Source organism: Gopherus evgoodei, chromosome 2 (assembly GCF_007399415.2).
Source record: "Gopherus evgoodei ecotype Sinaloan lineage chromosome 2, rGopEvg1_v1.p, whole genome shotgun sequence".
Classification (NCBI taxonomy): Eukaryota; Metazoa; Chordata; order Testudines; family Testudinidae; genus Gopherus; species Gopherus evgoodei.
Window position 1 is genome coordinate 121,782,949 of NC_044323.1, and position 22,038 is coordinate 121,804,986.

Below are 22,038 nucleotides of genomic sequence, written 5' to 3' on the forward strand. Positions count from 1 at the left end.
TTTCCCTTTTTATAGATGGGCACTAAATTTGCCCTTTTTCAGTCTTCTGGAATGTGTCCCATCTTTCATGACTTTTCAAAGATAATTGCTAATGGCTCAGATATCTCCTCAGTCATCTTCCTGATTATTCTCAGATGCATTTCATCAGATCCTGGTGACTTGAAAACAATCTAACTTGTCTAACTAATTTTTAACTTGTTCTTTCCCTTTTTTAGGCTCTGACCCTACCTCACTTTCACTGGCATTCACTATGTTAGATGTCCAATCGCCACCAACCGTCTTGCTGAAAACCAAAACAAAAAAGTCATTAAGAACCTCTGCCATTTCCACATTTTCTGTTATTGTCTTTCCCCCCTCATTAAGTAATGGGCCTACTCTGTCCTTGGTCTTCCTCTTGCTTCTAATGTATTTGTAGAATGTTTTCATGTTTCCTTTTATGTTGCTAGCTAGTTTGATCTCATTTAGTGCCTTGGCTTTTCTAATTTTGTCCCTACAACTTGTGTTATTTATTTATATTCATCCTTTGTAATTTGACCAAGTTTTCACTTTAAGTAGGACTCTTTTTTGAGTTTTAGATCATTGAAGGTCTCCTGGTTAAGCCAAGGTGGTCTCTTGTCATATTTCCTATCTTTCCTACGCAGTGGGATAGTTTCCTCTTGTGCCCTTAATAATGTCTCTTTGAAAAACTGCCAACTGTCTTCAATTATTTTTCCCCTTAGACTTGCTTCCCATGGGATTTTATCTACCAACTCCCTGAGTTTGCTAAAGTCTGCCTTCTTGAAATCCATTGTCTTTATTGTGCTGGTCTCCCTCCTACCATTCCTTAGAATCATGAACTCTACCATTTCATGATCACTTTTACCCAAGTTGCCTTTCACTTTCAAATTCTCAACCAGTTCCTCCCTATTTGTCAAAATCAAATCTAAAACAGCCTTCTCTCAATAGCTTTCTCCACCTTCTGAAATAAAAATTGTCTCCAATACATTCCAAGAACTTGTTATTTTCCCAACAGATGTCTGGGTAGTTGAAGTCCCCCATCACCACCAAGTCCTGTGATTTGGATGGTTTTATTAGTTGTTTATAAAAAGCCTCATCCACCTGTTCTTCCTGTTTTGGTGGTCTGTAATTGAATGGCTTTGTGCAACAAGTGTTAATTCCATAAGTTTGACAATTTGTTCCACACTGTGTATAATTGTGACATTCTGATTATTTTCCTCAGACCTGAAAAACAGTTCTGTGAATGGAGTTCAAGAGTTTGTCTCTTTCACAAACAGAAGTAGGTCCAATAAAATTTATTACCTCACCTACCTTATCTCTTTGCTCCCAGGACCAAGGAAGCTACATCAACATTGCAAACAACTAAGTAAGGAAGTCAGTTAGAGGCTGTCAATAAATTATATAACACATTTTTTGTTGATTTTCAAGCTCTACGCACCCCTTGTAACAATGTGTAACACAGAAACAAATATGCAAAGTTAAGGACCCACCAACCCCTTAATGTATTACATAATGTATGGATAGCCTCTTATTTTGGGATTTATTCATAGCTCTGAGAGACAAGGCTTAACCAATGTAAATTCCTGGTGTAGACCAGGCACTAGTCTTTATTAGTGAACAACAAATAGTTTCTGAGGGCTGGTCTACACTAGGGGGTGGGATCGATCTAAGATACACAATTTCAGTTACGTGAATAGCTTAGCTGAAGTCAAAGTATCTTAGATCAATTTACCTCTCATCTTCATGGCATGGGATCGATGTCCGGGGCTCCCCCTGTCGACTCTGCTACCACCATTCATGCTGCTGGAGTTCCGCTGTCGATAGGAGTGCGTTCGGGGATTGATATATCGTGTCTAGATGAGACGCGATATATCGCTCCCCAAGAAATAGATCACTACTCGCCAATATGGCGGGTATTCTAGATGTGCCCTGAGATAGTGCTGAACAAGCATAGAACCTACGAAGTTATTATCCTTTCTCAGAACATATTGCTTTTTATCAAAGTTTTTTTTAATGAACTCTTAGTTACGCATTGATATGCAGGTAGTAATAATGAATGATATCATTAACTAGATAATTCTGTTTTCTTCAGTAGCCAGCCAAAAAGAGCATAATGGTTCCTGTAAGAAAGTACTAAATTCCTTTTAACTATTGTTGTTATTTGCATATGCTGAAACCACAAAGGACATTGATTATTTTAACTATGCTCAATTTGTCTTTGAAACAGTCATTTTAAAAAGCAAAAGAGCTTAAACAAACATGAAAGTAATCTAATTCTGACATAAACATGAAAGATAATAAGATTACTATGAATTGATCTAAATATTACTTAAAATAATTAGAAATGATTTTCTCATGCTATACCCTTTAAGTTAAGCTGCTTTTTAATATTACTTTAAAAAGCAAACTGATTATTGCTTTCGAGAATTTTGTTTTGTTGTTTATGCCCTTCAGGGAAACAACATAACAGTACTGGCGAATATGCCAATCATTACAGTTTTGTGTACATTTTGCAATTAGCCACTCTAGTTTTGCTACACTCATTTTTGTGTAGAATAGGATTGCTTTTATTTTAGTTCTTACTCTTTTTATTATTTTAAGTAATGAAGTAATTGAGTTGTATTCTTTGTACCATTTGAATTGGCACACTTAATCCTATGTCTACCAGTGAAATTTATGTAAAGTGTTAAAATGAAGAAAACAAGCCATCCTAACAACCTTACAGCCACAAAATAAATAAATAAAAAGGGAAATGATTACCATTTAAGCTTAAGTGCCTGCAGTTAAGTTAGTCATGGGGCCAAATCTCAAATTGACCCAATTTGGCACTCCCTCACTGCCCAGATTCTCACATGATTTATTGGAAGTTTAGGGTTTGTAAGGAAACGTTTGGAGTTTCAGGTCTGGGTCTTTGCCTAAAGCTTATCGGAATTTATTTAAATGTCTATACTCTGGAACTGTATGCATGTCAGTCCCAGGATGTCTCTCTCACCAACAGAAATTGATCTCATCCACCTTATCGCTAAACTCTGGCAATCAGATTTGTTCCAGTGAGTCTAGACACCGCATTACTTTTGGTTTTAAGAATAGGTAATTCTGCTTATTCTGGGGAAATAAAGGCATTATTTTCATAAAATGGTTTCCCATTAGTAAGCACAAAAATTCATGCAAACCTTAAATGCTAACGTGGGCTCAAAGTTCATCCACAGCCGAGACAGCTGGATGGTTTATTAGACATAATAAGGCCTTCTATCAAGTTTCATATTTTAAAGCTGGACCTGTGTTCTGTGAGACCTTCCTCTGCATGCAGAAGAAGAAGAGAAAAATGAAAGCTGGTCTGCTGTTGTTGGTTTTGTTGCTGTTACATATTGCCATTGTAATTATTTGTCAGAGTGCCTAGGGTGAGGACTATAGTTTCTCTAAACCTATAGCTAGAAGCCAGGCAGGCTGAGGCTGGAGAAGATTCTAGGCAGAAGCTTTGTAGTGAAGCCAGGACTGAGACAAAAGGATAATAGGGATGATGATGTTTCCTTGTTGAGTGTTAGAAGAAAACAATTCTTGATAAATTCTCATATGGAATAGTGTCATTCCCTAATCATGTGTGTGGGAGAAGTAGTATGTAATGTAGCTATAGCCATGTTGGTCCCAGGATGTTAGAGAGACAAGGTGGGTGAGCTAATATACTTTCAAGCCTCACAGGGTTCTTCTTCAGTCCTGGGAAAGGTACTCTCAGTTTCACAGCAAAACACAAGAAAACAACCCATCTTTCTGGATGGTAGATGGAATAGCAGTCTGTTGGCAGCTGTCCTCCCCTTGCCTTGTGTTGTGGGTAGCCAGCACAGGAAGCAAGGGGACACTTTACAATTCCCCCTTACTTCTCAAAGCAGTGACTTAGGCCAGGTTACTATTGAGTCTTAAGAAAATAGTAGAAGCATGGGGCAAGAAATAGCAAAGAAAAAATATTTTGGAAGAAGGAAGCACAATAATAATGCCCCTTCACAGAACTGAATTCTAAGGGCAGAAACTTGGTGGTTATGGCAAGAATAAAGAGAGGATAGATGAAGTCTGCCTAGCCAGTGGAAGCATGAGTATGAAATGTAAGGGAAGGGGAGATGATGGACATTCTGTCAAAGCAAAGGAATCTGGGATATAGCCCAAGCAATGAGTGAGATTTGTGTCCAAAGACAGTATTTGCCTCAGGCTTGGACTATCAATCTCAAGATTTTAATGAGTCTTTAAATCTAAGCAGGTACATCAGTGTTTGAAGAATCAGAACACAGTAATAATAATAGTAAATATAGAATAATATATTTAATAATATTAATATGTACTCTCTGAGCGCTTTCAACTGAGAAATGTATTACTCCAAAATAACTACTCTACTTGTAACATTCTATTGCATTTATTATATTTTAAAAGAGTGTAAAATGAAAGAATAAGGGCTTTTTATGTGAGGAAATACATACTTCACTATAATTAATATTATTTCAAAAGTAGTTGAGAACATTTGGATTTTTGGCCCCATATGTGGATATCAGAGGGGTGCAAAACTTTGTTAAAAATCCTAAACCACAAGAAACTCCCTTGGTTTCAGGTTTCATTACAAACTTAAGGCTCACTTAGGGTTCATTGAAAGGACATTAGAACACTGGAAATTCCATAAATGATGTAGGGCAGATCAGTGATATAACCTATTCTGCATGACTATTTCAGATATTAGAACATAATCATATTGGCTACAATTTAGTAACTATTATTATGTATTTACCACTCAAAAGTGTGCTTAGTGTTTTATATACATATAATGAAACATGTCCTTGTTCCAAATAGACAACATATAGAGAAAAGGAGATGAAGAGAAATGGATGCAGCATCGTATATTATTTTAATTATATTAAAATATCTAAAATAATGTTAGTGAGGGCAAGGTCAAGCCCTGGAAAGTTAGGAAATGCCTCATTTATGGTTACCTTAATTCTGTCTTCTTGTGCATCCAGCCTATGACCTGAAAGAGGCAGGAGTCCTGTGGATAAAATAGTAGCTGAACATTTAATCAAAGGCTATGTCATAATGTATATGCACCAGGGCTGGTGTTGGTGAATTAAAGTTGCAAAGGCAAATGTAAATCTGGTATTTCTTAACTTCTGAGTGTTTGATTTTGGAACCTTAACTTATTTTTAAAATGGGGGTTTGCATGCAATTTCTTAAGGTGTTTTTTTTAAAAGAATAAATTTTTTGTTTGTGACTGTAAACACCAGCAGTGTCAGGAGCATGGTTGGATCCTGACTCTAAAGCATGGTCAGGGCCGGCTCCAGGCACCAGCATTCCAAGCTGGTGCTTGGGGAGGCAATCTGCAAAGGGCGGCAGTCCCTGTTGTTTTGACCCCAGGCAGCGCGCCGAATTGCCACCGCGACAGAGGGAGGAGACCATGTGCCCTTAGGGCGGCAGGTGCGTTTCTGTGGTGGTGGCAGTTCAGCAGGAGCTTCTATGTTTAGCTGTCTGCAGTGGCTTCAGCTAAATATAGAAGCTGCTGCTGAATTTCCGCCACCGTGGAATGCGCCTGCCGCCCTAAGGGCACATGGATTCCCCTCGCTGTCACGGTGGCAATTCGGCGCTGCCTGGGGTGGCGAAAACTGTAGAGCTGGCCCTGAGCATGGTAATACAGTTGCAGCACTAAGTTCTTTAGTGGGCAGCAGCGGAAGTCTGCTATCTCAGGGGAGGACGGGATGCTGGGGCCATATATTGTGTCTAGATGAATTCATGGAGGATAGGTCCATCAATGGCTATTAGCCAGGACGGGCAGGGATGATGTCCCTGGCCTCTGTTTGCCAGAAGCTGGGAATGGGTGACAGACAGAGCTGGCTGCAGGCACCAGCGGGAGGAAGCATGTGCCTGGGGCAGCACATGCTAAGGGGCGGCATTCCGTGCATTCTTGGGGCAGCTCAGTCCGGGCGGCTTTTTTTTTTTTCAACAGTTCGGGTGGCAAAAATGGTAGAGTCGGCCCTGGCAACAGGGATGGATCACTTGATGATTACTTGTTCTGTTCATCCCCTCTGGGGCACCTGGCATTGGCCGTTGTCGGAAGACAGGATACTGAGCTAGATGGACATTTGGTCTCACCCATTACGGCTGTTCTTATGTTGTTATGCCTCAGGCACGAGGGGGAGCCTGGCAGCTCCCAAGTGCTTCTATTTCTGTTTCTGCCCTGCTTCGGTGATGCTGTGGGTCCAGCTCTTTAGAAGTGTAATGTTCAGTTATTGTTTTGGCATACTGCCTGAATTTGCATGAGGAATGCGAATATGAGATGGGAAAAGGCCATTTTCAACAGGTTTTAACTCACCTAAACCAAACTGGAATTTAATGGACAAAGCCAAAGCACTTACTTTGCCTAAAGGCTTTTACCCTGCCACATTTCAAAGGCTTGTTGCAAACACTGAAGGTGCTAGAGCTTCCTTCTTGTAAACGGTAACAAGAACTTTTTATAACTGAAGGGGTTAGGCAACCTAAATATAGGGGTTTCTACTGACTCCCATATAATCCATTTTATGCGGTTTCACTTAATTTCTTTCTTTCTTATTCAGTATGGACTGGATTGAATCTAACCCTTGCCTGGGCATGCAATCTAGGGGAGAGGGCAAGGAAACTTCCTCCCTGTTGTTCTGGCTTTGGGGAAAAAATGCAGAAGTGCAGTCCCTTCATTCAGGTGTTTGGTGGTTTTGAAAACCTTATTCCTTATTCTGGGCTGTGCCCAGCCCACACAAGTCTAGCCCTCATTGCTTCCAGACCTTTTCTACTTCAATCCATCACACTCTTCATATTTCTCATCTCTGCCTTCAGTGGAAACCCCTTCTGCCCTCAAAACATCCTGATAATTACTCTGAGCTCTGTGATTATCCAAGAAAGACAGTTTCCCCTCCCTTCTGTCTCTTGCCCTCTGTTCCAATCATTGCAGTCTCAATGAAGATGTGGACAGTTAATATATTTAATACAGTTAATACATTTCAAAGAAGTTTGGAACTGATGGTGTCAGGCTACTGTGAGGCTGTAAAAGTTCTCTCTTCTCTGCCCTTGAATACGTATAGTTTGGGCTTTAAAAATCCAGACACTTATTCATCAGTGGGAAATAGGAAACATTTCCTGACAAGTGAGGCCTGGCAGCTTGGGAGCGTACACAAGGCCTAGTCAGCTTAAACTAAACTAGAATAAACCTAGTTTAAACTGAAATGGAGGTTTTCACACAGCCTTCCACATTGACTTAAGTAAATCCATATAAAATTACACCTTCAGAAAAAATAAAGCCCTAGGATCAAAGAAAACCTTCCAAATATCAGCTAAATGTAAATTAATGCACTGACAAACTCTGAGTTGGGGAGATCCTCTACATTAATGAGAAAAGGTATTCTGCAATCTTGGAGTTACGTCCTGGCTGCTAATTCAGTTTGTATCTCCACTGTGTGTAGGAGGGAATTGCTGCTGTATATCTATGGATCACTCAACTCCATGCCCAAAGACCGGCCATGCAGCAACCAACAGGAAGTTCACAGAGATAGGCTGTATCACACACAGGGCTTGCAACTCTTGTATGGAATCTCCTAATCTTCTTCCCCTCTCCTTCCTGCAACAGTTAAGGACACAGAACAGGTCCCTGGATTTGCCACTCACAAAGGCGTAAATTGCCTCCATTCATCTCAATGGGAAGTTAACTCTGAAGTCTCTATGTTTCTTTATGTTCCTGGCAGAAAAAAAGAGGTCTTGTTTAATCATATAAATTATTCACTGCTTATTATTATTTGGTAAGTCCTAATATTGTAACCATTCTTCAGAAGCAACCATTGCATGATAATTACTATGCTTAAGCAATCCTATTTTATACCAGGCCCCATTTGGACAAAGATTAGCATTTTGGCAATATATATGAAAGTGAAAAATCATTTATATAAGAAAATTAATTGTTTCCCAAATAAATAAATATGGTAAGTAAAAATATGTTTAAAGAATGAAATGCTTGCTAACCAGGAATTTCTACAGTATTACTTAGATATCCAATTAGTATGACAAAAATTAAACATGCCAAATCCTCTTAGCATATACCATATATCCTTTCTATAAAATGTTTTTAGAAGCTGCATCAAATAAAATAACAGAAAGTGATAGATATTTGTTATTCAGAAATTGGTCTGCTAATGATGAAAATATTGACATTTCCCTTCTCATGGTAATGACATAAAATGTATTATACAGTCTTACTTCAGACTAATAACAATATAGTATTTCCTATAAATCTCTATATACATCAATTCCGAATAAATTTCAAAAGATGAGATTTGCATAAAGGTGAGTACCTGAAATACTGTGTATCTTTCTGTGTATAACAAGAATAAAAATTCCTCCAGTAAAAAAATGCAGGAAATTCCTACATGAATATTGGTGCAACACTAAATCACAAGAAGGGAAAATATGCTGACGCTATCCATCACGCTGTTATCAGAGAGTAGAATATTGGAATATTTTACATCATTTTATTCAAGTCTGCTAATGAAAAAAATATAACCATTTATAAAAATGTATTTCATATCTTCTAAAGTTCTATTAGTCCTTAATATTATCCCCCCTTTTATTATTAAATGTTACCAACAAAACAGCTACAAATGGACATCATTTATATATATATTATTGGCATTTTTATAAACATTTGTCAGGAGAATATTAATGTTCTGCTTTATGATCACCACCACCTTTCTAATCATTGCTTTTTATTATTCTTGTTCAGTACAGCTTAGCTGCTGAGCATGAGCAATGGAATGGGGAAAAAAGCAAAGCAAATACTGTATTATATCACCATCTGGGGAGCATGATTGTTTCTGCTGTGTTAATTTACACTAAAATCTATGACCCAGTGAGCCTGATTGATTGCCAAGGGCAGAAATCCAGCCCCTGGCCTAGTTTATTTTGTGAACTGTAGCCTCAAATATCGCTGCAAGCCACAATGATATTGATTTGATATACACTAGATGGCTCTTTAGGCTCTTTGGGAAATTTATTGTGCAGAGTCAGAACTCAGACAGATGGAGAGAAGCAGCTCTTTAAATTGAAGAGGGTTATCATGGTTTGACTCCTGGGTCACTCAGGTTACCAAGTGGCCTGAGCATGGCTAGGTTGGAGCAGGCCCCAGGGATTAGTGCTCATCAGTTTTGAATGTCAAATCTCTTCAATGGACTTGAGTTATTGCTAATAGGAACTTGCCTGGACCCATAACATTTGGATGCCCTATAAGTTAAACATCATAACCCTTTCTTCATGTCATGGTCCTTTAAATTATGGTTGAGCATACCACCTTTGCTCTGGATGTTTAGCATTAGATGACTGTGTAAGATAAAGAAACTTGCCTCCAAGCTGGACTGTATCAGTGCAGCTATTATCAGCAAAAGAGCTACAACTGGACATTCTTCACGTCAAATATAAATTAGCAATTGTGTCATGTGGTCTTCAGTTGCTAGAACAGAACCGCTGTTACTGTCTTGTTTCTGCACAACAGAAATTCATTAGGATGCCATTCTTGATTTGATAGCATTTACTGTTTTTCTTGTGGGAAACTTATGCTGATAGGGAATAAAAGACCAGCATGGTGGAAATCCCATTCTTCTCAGGGAACATGTGCATGAAGAAACCTTCCAATCTATAAACCTTACAGTTACCTCTTCTGTTTTAGAGTAAGCTGTCTGAGACATTTATTCAGCACAAAACTGTACTGGGACTGTTCTGATTAGCCACAAACAGATCAATCAACATTTTTACCACAATAATACCACAAGATTACCACTACACGTTGTTATCCAAGTCTTTATGTTAGGATGAAATAATGAAATGGCCCTAACAAACAGTCTCTGTAATAATAAATGGGATAATCATATTGTAAATCTTATTATGGCCGAATGCTTAATTATTGGAAAAGCTCACCTACGATTTGTAACAGGCATCATCAGCAGTGTGCTAGCCAAAAGATATTCTACAAATTTCATACTTGATACACCTTTACAAATTTTTAGGATGTTTTAGTAACATGTATTTCCTTTGAGTCAGACAGAATGATTCTTATTCAGAGCCAGGAAATATGGAAATTAACCCTACAATGGGAAGCATTAACTTCCATGGGAACTTATACCTGATTTTCCACTTATTCATCAGGGCGGGGGGGACAATACGATAAAATCCTGTGGCTCCAGTTCTATCCAGCCATGTTCCAAAAAGTTTTGAATCCCCTATGACAAAGGGATTGTGAGCCTGGAAAGGGGAAGAGAATGTCACTCAATCTTCCCCATTTTATGAGTACCTGTCCCTCCCTGTCCACACAAAAGTGTGGATGTGTGATGATACAGTTCTATAACTTTAGTATTTTTTAATCCATTTATTAGAGTTGTTTTGGGGGCAGTTGAGGAGCATATGTGAAATTGATTGACCCATTATCTATCTATCTATCTATCTATCTATCTATCTATCTATCTATCTATCTATCTATCTATCTATCTATCTTAATCAGATTCTTGGTCTTTCAGCTTAAGTTTCTTGGCCCGCTCATTTGTTGGAACTGGGAATTAGAGCTTATACAAATATTGCTTCCCACAAACTAACAATACAGCATTTATTTTAATCAGACCAGCACTTTTTTTGAAGCATTGCTGTATGCCACTTTGAATTTACCTGTTCAAAGGAAGATAGCCCATAATTGCGTAGTCTAGCCCTTTAGACTCTATTCTTTACAACACAGTGGGATTCTAGAGCCATACTGTGTCTATATAGAAATGTAATGTTTAGATATAATCCCTCGTTCCATTGTCTAGGAGTCCTGTGACGTCATGTTTACTTTGAAGTGAATATTAATTGAAAAAGTTCTGAATTTGCATGACTCTCCTCTGAATAGTTACACGCTCATTTCACCTCTCTCTATTGCAAATTAACATGTAGCAGATGGTGAGCTGAAATGTTTTGACAGTAGACTTATAGTACCATCAGTTTAACCTGTATCTGAAAAAAAAAAATCCCATTAGCTTTTCTGCTGTTGGGCTCTTAACCCCCCCCCCCAAAGTATTCTTAGTTATTATATCATGGGATTTTCTGCTATGCCAAGGAAGAAAATAATTAAAGATACCCTCTTCCATTTAAATGCTTGTTCTAATTTTGCTGGGCATATCTTTTCCTCTTAACTTCTCCAATAATTTCAATTTAAATCTTCATTTAGAATGAGATTTTTCTTCCAAAGGGGATTTTTTTTTATCTTCAGGGACAATTTAGTGCACAGCAGAAGCAACACAGAAGCCCTTCCATATATTATGATTAATGTGGTATAAGGAGCTCTCCTTGCTAGAAATGCAGAATCAAAGGAAGAAGTGCCCATAAGTAGAATTTAAATTCAATACACATTTGAATCTTATGGTTCAATTCAAAGTGGCTCTAAAGAAAGTAATTAGACACTCACCAAGGTTTTAAGTAAAAAATAACTTTATTTAAGAATGTCCCGCTGAAAGTCTCAATTTAAAGTATTTGGTAACTTTCTTTTTCACTCTGTCTAATATGGAAAGCAGAGATTTTTTTTTTAATTTTAAGTCTTTTTAAAAATAAATGGTATAATTGAAACTTTCATTCTGATTGGTGGTAAAAAGTGCATTATCTACTACAGAGCATACATTTATATATATCAACATTATACTGCAAGGACATGGGAAGTACACACTGATCCCTGCTTTTCAAACCAGGTGCACAAAGCTGATTGAGAGGGCTGTCTGAAGCAGGGTATTGTTCAGTTTAGAGAATCATTCATATGGGGTCTTTGGTCACTTAGGGACCACTCCTTATCCCAAGGAAGTGAATGGAAAAACTCTCATTGACTCCAATGGAAGATGCAGCCCTGAAAGAAGCTAAGAACTTCCTGAAATTGGACATGATCTGTATCTTACAGACCTTAGGAAGGTATTCTTTTACTAATCTGTTTAGGATTTCACCTTCACTCTTCCATATTTTACATTAAACTGATTTTACTATACAATATTTTAAATCCTTAGAGTACGTTTTGTAACAGTAATCATGCTGTGGATCAAAACATAAGCTAGAAAGGACTGTTATCCAAATCTTCAGTTAAATCAAAAGACTAAGGAGTTCAGTGATCTGTTTAAAGCATGGTCTGAATAATAATAATAATAATAATAATAATAATAATAATAATAATAAAATAAAGAGGGGCCCACATTCTGCCTTCAGTAACTTCTGGGTAGCATTTTATTTTATTTTTAATTTTGCACAAAGCATTACCCAATTCCCTGAACCGCTTAGTCTTTTCATTTAATTTAAGTTTTGTATAACTGTCCATTCGAGCTCACACACTGATCCATGGCATGATTACTTCTACAAAATACTCTCTAAAGAGTTAAAATATTTTGAAATTGAATGAGGTTGAATGGGTCTGACTGCAGGTAAAATGTATGTAAGAAAGGTAGAAGGAATAGAGAATATTCCAAATGGTGAACAGATTCATGTGTAGTGTTGTCAGGACAGTTTTTGTTTTGGCTGGGCAAATTCACTTATCCTTATTTTCAATATTACATCAGAACTTTCTTAAAATTTCCTTTTTTAATCATTACTATGATATTTTCTTTATTGAAGAAAAATAATGAATCTTTAACATTTCTAAAATTGTTGCAAATTAAACCAACAGAAATGGCTTAAATCCATGTTAGCTGTGTTCCTCTGGCAAAATGAAATTATTGACACAGGAGGAGTTCATGAACAGTAGAGGCAGAACTTTCACAGGAACTGGACCTAAATAATGGAACTCACTCCTGGAAAAGGCAAGAATAAGCATGAAAGTGAGCATGTTCATTACTAGATGGAAACTTAACTCCACAACGCATCATTTCCTCAAACTTGTCTATATAAACACACATACACTATGTTACCTAGGGAGGTGGTGGAATCTCCATCCTTAGAGGTTTTTAAGGTCAGGCTTGACAAAGCCCTGGCTGGGATGATTTAGTTGGGGTTGGTCCTGCTTTGAGCAGGGGATTGGATTAGATGACCTCCTGAGGTCTCTTCCAACCCTAATCTTCTATGATTCTATGATACATTCATACAGAGAGCCAAACACACCCTCTCTCTTACAAACAAGCATAAGACATCCAACTCTCTGCTCACTCTCTTACACACACAGAGACCCAAACACATCTGCTCACTTACACATTTACTACTAAAATACCCACCCACTAAAAAAGAAAACATAACTAGTTCTTTTGCTTATACTCTATGAAGGGGTAAAGCAGAGATTTTTAGAGGTATTTCTATTTTCAAATATTTTGGAGGTGCTTGTATACTACATGGAGAAAGAAATAACTTTATATATATGCTTTCAGAGCATATATAAAATGCTCTGAAAGCTAGAATTAGAGAAGTTCTGTTTCAATTGGTCTGGTCTTTAGGGTAAAATTCTGCCTTGGTGAGAGAGTCAGTTTCAGGCGCTGAGCACAATAGGGGCAATACAAGAAGACAGTGGGCGAAAAGGATGCACTGAGTAATTTTCACACCACTATGTGCAGTGGAAAGGGTTTCTATGCCAAGTCTGCATAGGTCAGCACAAGAGGCCATGATAAGGGCAAGCCAGACATAGGCCAACAAAGAATGATCTACTGAATCATTTAAACAAGTTCATTGGCACCCAAAACTACCAGCAACTAGCAAAGAAGTGTTGCAATGACTGTTTTAGCCATAGACTGGAAGAGCATGTTATAATAGTTGCCTTGGAAGCAGGGATCGCATTGAGTAGCAGCCCCATTCACTATTTCCAGAGTGCGAGAGGTGAATTTCACCTTCCCAGACCCTTTACACACCCTTTATGCACAGTCTGGTTGCTCTGGCTATAAATGAGTGCAGTAAATTTCACCCAAAGACTTAGAAATGCAAAGAAACTTTGTACTGGACATTATAATTCTGGATTATCCTTCATCTGTATAGAAGGAGGCATGGTAGATTCCTGGAATGCTGTATTGCAATTATGTAAAAACTGATCTTTAACTGTCATTTTAAGATTGTTTCCTTTCCCCATTTTAATCCCTTTTAAATTGAATCCAGATATTAGAAATATTGTTACTTTCCCTCAACACGGTTTGAGATTTCACATCAAAATGTTGGATTCAGCATAACTTTTAATTTTGTTTTTAATAAAAAATATTATTAAATTGTTTAAAAAAATATTATTAAATTATTCACTTTTAATACTTTTCCTTGCAAGCCTTAGAAGTAACCAAAATATTTTTTTAGTTGTTTCCTCCTTTTTACATACTATGGAGACCTAAGTTATGTCCCCAGACCATTGCCAACTAACATGAAAAACATCATATTTCACTGCAGCAGTGTCTGCAGGGGGTTAAAATATAATTTTGAAATACCTTTAGCCTATTATTATTTTTCTTAAAAAAATGGGTCATGAGTTTTAATAAAACTTACTGTACTCACGGCTGATATGTACTTTGTTCCTTGTTTGAAAAGCTTACTTAGGAGCTTGATTAATATTTTTAGGTGAAATATTTTTAAAAGGTGGAAAGCTGCTGTCCATTACATAGTGCTTGCATTACAATTTATGAGACCCAAAGGGGAGCAGGGATCCAGTGATTGTTTGCGGGAGGGTGGGGAGCTTACATGGCACATTTCCTTCTTTGCTGATCCTATTACCAAAGGGAAAAATTGACCTATAAATAGTCAAAACTCCCTCAGGTCTCACTGCTGGAGAGAAGGGTGGAGAAGCAAGACACGAGAAATAATTCTTCACTCTACTCCACAGTGATAAAGCCTCAACTGGAATATTGTTCTGGGTGCCACATTTCAGGAAAGATGTGGACAAACTGGAGAAAGTCCAGATGAGAACAACAACAACAAAATTAAAGGTCAAGAAAACATGACCTATGAGGAAAGATTGAAAAAAATTGGTTTGTTTAGTCTGGAGAAGAGAAGACTGTGGGGGGACATGATAATAGTTTCAAGTAGAAAAAGGTTGTTACAAGGAGGCATGGGCGGCAAGTTCTATGGGCCTGTGGTGCCTGGGCACCAGGAATATTCCTGGTGCCCAGGTACCATTGGCCCAACTCCAGCACTGAAAGAGACCAGGTCTCTCCTTGGCCCCACCTTCCGCCCCAGTGCCCCCACCCCACTCATCCCCTGGGCCATTTGAAACAGCCCCCCTCCCACACACACACCACTGACAGCACAGGGGAGCTGAGCAGCTTTCTGCCTGCTCACTCTACGGCTGCCGGCCCCTCCCTGAAGCCCATAGGCAGGGTGGGTCTGTGTTCTGCCCCTAGTGCCCCTGCAGCCATTAGGAAGCGGCAGGGGAAGAGCCTGGGGATAGCAGTGCATGAAGACCCCCAGTCCACCCTGTCTAGGAGCCCCAAGTAAGCACTGCACTCCTCACCCCTCCCAGAGCCTTCAACCCCTCCCCACACACCCCCTCCCACCCCCAAACTTCCTCTCAGAGTCTTTCCCAAAGCCTGTATGCCTCCCTCTGCATCTCCTTCAGCCCCCAAACTCCATCCCAGAGCCTGCAGCCTCTCCCGCCACACCCTCTCCCATCCCCAAACTGCCTCCCAGAGCCTGCACCCAAACTCTCTCCCAGAGCTTGCACCCCTCACTCCTCCTACACCCCTGCCCTTTGCCCCAGCCCAGAGCCCACACTCAGACTCCATTCCAGAGCCTGCGCTCCTTCCCTCTGCACCCCCTTCTATCCCCAAACTCCCTTCCAGAGGTCTGCACACCCCACCCCCAGCCTAGAGCCTGCACCCAAACTCTGTCCCAGAGCCTGCATCCCTCACCCCCTCCTGCACTCCAATCCTCTGCCCTAGCCCAGAGCCTGCACCCCATATCTCCTCCCCTCACTCAGACTCCCTCCCAGAGCCTTAGGCAGGTGGAGGGGGCGGAGTTTGGGGGGGAGTGGGCTCTGGGCATTCTGGGCACCACCAAAATTTCTACAAACCTGCCACCTCTGCAAGGAGGAGGGTAAAAATGGTTCTCTTTAAACTCTGAGGATAGGACAAGAAGCAATGGGCTTAAATTGCAACAAGGGTGGTTTAGGTTGGACATTAGGAAAAACTTCCTGTTAGAATGGTTAAGCACTGGAATAAATTGCCTAGGGAGGTTGTGGAATCTCCATCATTGGGGATTTTTAAGAGCAGGTTGGACAACCCCCATCAGGAATGGTCTAGATAATACTTAGTCCTGCCTTAAGTTCTGGGGATTGGTCTAGATGACTTGTTGAGGTCCCTTCCAGTTCTAAGATTCTATGATTTGTCCTCTTCTTCAGTGCTGCTGCCCCATGGGGAGATAACTCAGGCTTGTGTATTGAAGGTTGAGCAAAGCACTTTAAATAGGCAAATAGTCATTTGTGTTGCTTGTACTTATGACCTGAACTTTTTAAGCTCTTTGTGTAATTACTTTAACCCAAGTTAAAAAGGACTAAAATAGCAGGTTAAAACACATCCTCTGTTCAGCTTGGATTAAAACATATTCCCCAGTGTAGCTCCAGGCTTCTGGAATGAAACTCCAAGGAGGAGCAGAGACTTGCAGGCTTCCCATAGTTTCTTCTACAACATGCATATAGAATGCAAATAACCATTTTAGTGCAGATTCTCTGTTTTTCCCACAAGGATGGTCACTACACTTTGCTGCCAACGGCCTCTGTGTGGAGGAGGTCTTGAAAGTGATATTTTTCTATGTAATGTTTCAGACCATACTTAGATTTTCATTAAATGTAATAGGTCTGGTCAAAAAAACTCTTATAACTATTTTTCTAGGGAAACTTCAGTTTCGATTAAAGGATCTCCCCGCCACCTCCAGAAAGTGTCTGCTTTGTGTGGGAAATTTGATTTACATTGAAAAACTGAAAGCCTGAAAACCAAAAATATTTTTATTCAGAAATGCTGAAATAGTAGAAGAGGATTCATTTAGAGGATTTATTTACACTTAATTAATTAGTCAGTGTTTGTAAATCACTTGAAGATGGAACTGCTATATAATATAAAGTTATTTTTATTCACAATAGCACTTTTATTTTCCATATGCCTCTTAAACCATAATTATCCCTATCTGTTTTCTTCAAGCTAAATAGCAAATATAATAGATTAAAAGAAAGAAAGAAAGAAAGAAAGAAGAAAGAAAGAAAGAAAGAAAGAAAGAAAGAAAGAAAGAAAGAAAGAAAGAAAGAAAGAAAGCTGAAGCTTCAGAAGGAATGGAAAACAACAAGAAATCTTTGAATCTCTTTTAATATTTGCATATAAAAATAACCCATAGAAGCAACAGTGTCCTAGCTGGCTAATAAATTGACTCTGCCTACTGCAGTCTCACAGTCCATCAGACTTTTTAGTCCAACTCCAGAATGGATTCACTACATTCCATATACAAGAGCTGCAAGTGATCAAGAAGTTGGTGAACAGTAGTTAGAAACATTAGCTAGGAGGGATATGGCAGAAAGTTTTGGTAATGTGTTGTTCATATTCTGCCTTGCTTATTAGGTGCTTCACTTATCAACTTATTTGTTTCATTAACAAATCAAAATATTAATCTGTGTTCTGGGATCTTAGTTTGTCCTGGAAAACAAAGTGAAGAAGTCCAGGATAGCACTACTAACATTTGTCCCATAACTCAATACTTGAATCATTCCTGCGGTGGAGCTGAGTGCCTATTTGGAATGTCCCTTTGGCTGAGGAAAGCTCCTACTTGGAGAGTCACAGAACAACAAGTAGTCTAGATAGCAATGTCTGGGCATTATTTCTAACATTTGTCCAATGAGACAGAGAAAGCTAATGCAACATATAGGGATAGCTGCATCAGCCTTTATTTAGGCAAAACTCTCCTTGAAATGAGAACTGTTAGGGCAGGTCTAAAGTTAATAGTCATGCCATAGAAAGAAAAAATATTTCATTATAATTCTGTTCCCTTTAATTTTTATGTATGAGGAATATAACCATAACAGCCTTATCTTACTGCTCTTAATACCAGCCTAGAGACTCCACTCCCTGCTGAAAGCAGAGAGATTTAGTCTCTGATTTCCTCAGTTAATGTTTATTTCTTCTTACCTTTTAGGTCTTCTTTGACTTGATGGTTTTAGATGCCTGGGCTCCTGCAGTATCAGTCAGACTTTTCTACCCACTGTGATTTCTTTGCATCTTTATTCAGAAAAATTAGAGAGTCACAACACAAGTACTTCAAATACAGCAAAAAGCCACTTTTCCTCCTTATCAGATCATGGAAACTTCATACCCAAACAAGTTGGCAGCATGTTGATAGACTCTACCAACGTTATATGTATCTTCCCTTGTAGCAGCAACAGTATAAAACCACAATCTTACTGTAAACAAAACTAATTACTTTGGAATCTGGACAACATATTTATTGTGATTGCAAACTGTTATATAGGTTGCAAGTTGCCTAAAACAGGACTTGTTGTCTTGTATGATTGTAAAGGCTATTGCTTCGATCATAAGTTCTTTGAGGAAGAAACTGTATTTTTATTATATGTGTATAAAGTGCCTAACATAATGGGGCTCTGATGCCTGACTGGGACCTCTAGGCACTACTGCATTACTAATATTAAATATTAGTGCTCATTTATACCAGGAGTGCTAAAGGAATTATGACTATGTATTAATCAGTATGTGGTGGGTTTGACCTGGGAAGAGGTCCTCAGGCAACCATCGTATACAGCCACAATAGTTGGGAACACAATCTGCTAGCAACCTTCACATGACACTGGATTTTTGGAGTCACATTTTTAAAAGTACCTAACTGACTCTGTACCTTAAGTCACATTTTCAAAAGTGATTTACGAGATTAACTCTAGTTGAAAGTAATGGGACTTAAACTGCTAAGGGGCCAGATTTTTAGTCATTTAGTTGCAGATAGGCACCTATAGTGGGATTTCAAAGTTCCTAAGTGCCTAAGTGCCATTTCACTTAGTCACTTTTGTAAACATTACCCATTTTTAAAGATCTTTTAACATCAAAAGTGTAAACAACTTCCACCATCACTTCTTTCTTTCAACTCAACAACAATCTTTAAGAGAACAAGCAAAAATCCTACCAACATACCACTTGTGAGAAGAACTACCTGCCTGAGGGGTAGTCCTAGAGTCTACAAGCCCTTGTGTGGTATGGTACAGAGTGCACAGGGGCTATTGCATTCCAACTCACATGTTAGTGAAGGCTACATATGTACACAAATAAAGTTAAATATCAGATATAATCCTTCACATTGAATAGGCTCTCAAGCATCCTGTGTTCCTGTTCTTTTATTGACTAGCGTACAAAAAGATGCAGAGTATGGGCCAAGAACAGATGTGTTTAAGGAAACAAAGCCTTAAGCATGATCCGCACATCCCTGTCCTAGAAATCGCTTTAGACTTTGTGCTTATAACTGAATATATTGAACCTGCAGTTTGTGGGAGGAGAAAAATGGATATTCAGGTTTTGAATCAGGTTGAAGAAAGATGTTTGACCACTTTCTGCATAAAAGCTAATGGATCACATTTAATACATCTGTTTCAGGCTAGGCTACACAATAAAAGGGTGGGGAAAAGGAAACTTGGTGGTAAATGGAGAGGGTACCACAGCACATGGAAAGTTTGTATAAAACTTATGATGTTAACATGGCTTCTTTCACCTACGAAGAACCTATAAATTCACCTATTTTCCAAGCCTACAAATTCCTTAGTGTATCCCAGGGGATGGCTGAATGGTTCAATCAAAGGATTTTTTAAATTCTTATAACTCTAATCTTCATCATTATTTCTAATTCCTTAATACAAAACCTGAAATATTGATGACCTAATACATTTTACAGAGCAGCACACAACCTTCTTTATGGCACTTACATCATTATGTAATATGTTATAAAGCAACTTGCATGTTGTAAAACTCATTAAAAAGATATATTTTTTCTCTTAACTCGAGTTCAATATAGCCAAAAATTGAGGTGGAAAGCTATTAAAGTTCCAGAAATCTTAGCAATACACATTTCTTTCAAATGTTCTTTTATACCCTCTTACTTAGTATTTTCTGTCACATTTTCAGTATTTCTGATGTTGGTCTATTGAGAGGTAATTTCTCAACACAGCAGCTGAAGTAAAACTCCTATGGGATTAGTAACCCAGACTTATAAACCATTACCTGGTTTCTGTCATTTACTCTGATTTGGTCAGGACAGTTGCTGTATGAATAAAATTGGCATGATCCAAAAGAAAGAAAAATTACACTGAATATAGTAGAAGAAAATAGGAATTTAAGTTTTACCAAAATAATTGGACTGGTTGTAATGTACAGCTGAACACACTGAGTGCCAGTAATGTACAGAACAAGCTCTGTGAAAACCACAATGAAGGATGATAACTAGAACATTTTTGGAATTTGTTTAGGATTTTGAATCTTTCATTGATTGTTATTGTGCCTGAATAGCTATTTTCATTCTCCTCTTGTGTTCTGTAGTATGTATATTTTGAGGTATATACCTGATCTTGATTTTTTTTCCTGCCATGATGCACAATGATTGTTCCAATGGATGGGGAAATTCAGGACTACGATTGCTTTGGATTGTAGGGAGGAATGGTATGGCAATGTTTACTGTTAAATTCTGGTCCCACTGAAGTCAACCAGTAGGACCAGGTTTGTATCCCTAGAATTCAATTTGTTCCACTGAAAATAGGCATTCTACAAGCACTGCACCACTTCATTTGCTGAATCAGGAATAAGAATTGCTGTACAATTAGCAGGGACAATGGAATTAGCTCTACATGCTGCAAAAAACTAGAACAATTACTGTATGAATGACATTTGCACATGTGCACAGAGAGAGAGAGAGAGAGAGATAACTGGGATTATCACCCTGGTTTTACCACCTGAAAAACACAGGTGGAGTCCTTTATCCGACAGTAATAGAAGGGCCCTTAATCTCTTTATTGGTCAGCCACTAGAAGGCAACAACATATACACTGAGCTAATACATTACAGTTGTCTCTTCCAGCAAGCGTGGCTATTTCATTCAGTGGTTGCAAGAAGATTCAAAATCCAAAATATTCTAGTCTATCCATTTATACAGTATTTCTTTGACTAAAAATCTGTTCATTGCAGGGAGTGTGTGTTCATACGGGCTTGTAGAGAACCTAGTACAAATCCTAAGTGGGTCTTCAAGGCAGTAATGTAATAATAATAATAATAATAATAATAATAATAATAATAATTTAAAAAATCAACACAATGTTTTCAAAAATTAAAGACTGACTTGACCTATAAAAATGCATGTACACAAGTGCATTCACAAAATGTACACTGCATGCATAAATCCAGGAGCAAGTTTATGTGCACATATTTGTGTGGGTGCAAATCGCCCTCTAGTTTTTGAAAATATGTTCCTTAATGTTGTAATACAATATCGTTATTAAAAAACTTCCCCCCATCATAGCATTGTTAACAGTTCAGTGGTGCAGCCCATGTTCTATAATGAGGAGACTGAAGTCCTGGAATGAACTCAGAATTCACACTTTCCACTTCCAAACTTGTGGAGCTGAAACCCAGGCACAAGTGATGATCCTGTCCTCTTGAGAAGCTAAGAAGATGAATCTTGCAATGCTCAGAACGTAATGTTGATCATCTACGAATTTCACTCTGTTAGCCACAGAGCAGCATTAATTCCAGTTTGAGATTGCACTGTTCATCCTGATCTGGATAAAACATATTTGAATGGGAGACAATAACTTATGGATAAAGGTTGGATAGATAAGGTGACACCTCTCTGTGCATCTGTTTTCCCTATGTATTGTCTGTATTATCTTTTCAGACTATAAATTCTTTGGGGGCAATGATAGTCTTATACAGTGTGTTTAGACATTTTTTCCCACAATGAAGCACCAGTTTCATCTGGGGTCCCAAAGTGTCATATCAATAACAAACTATAACAATAATGAGCTCCATAAATGTAAAGAAATAAGGGTCATATATTGTTAATCTCTCACTCGCACTGGTG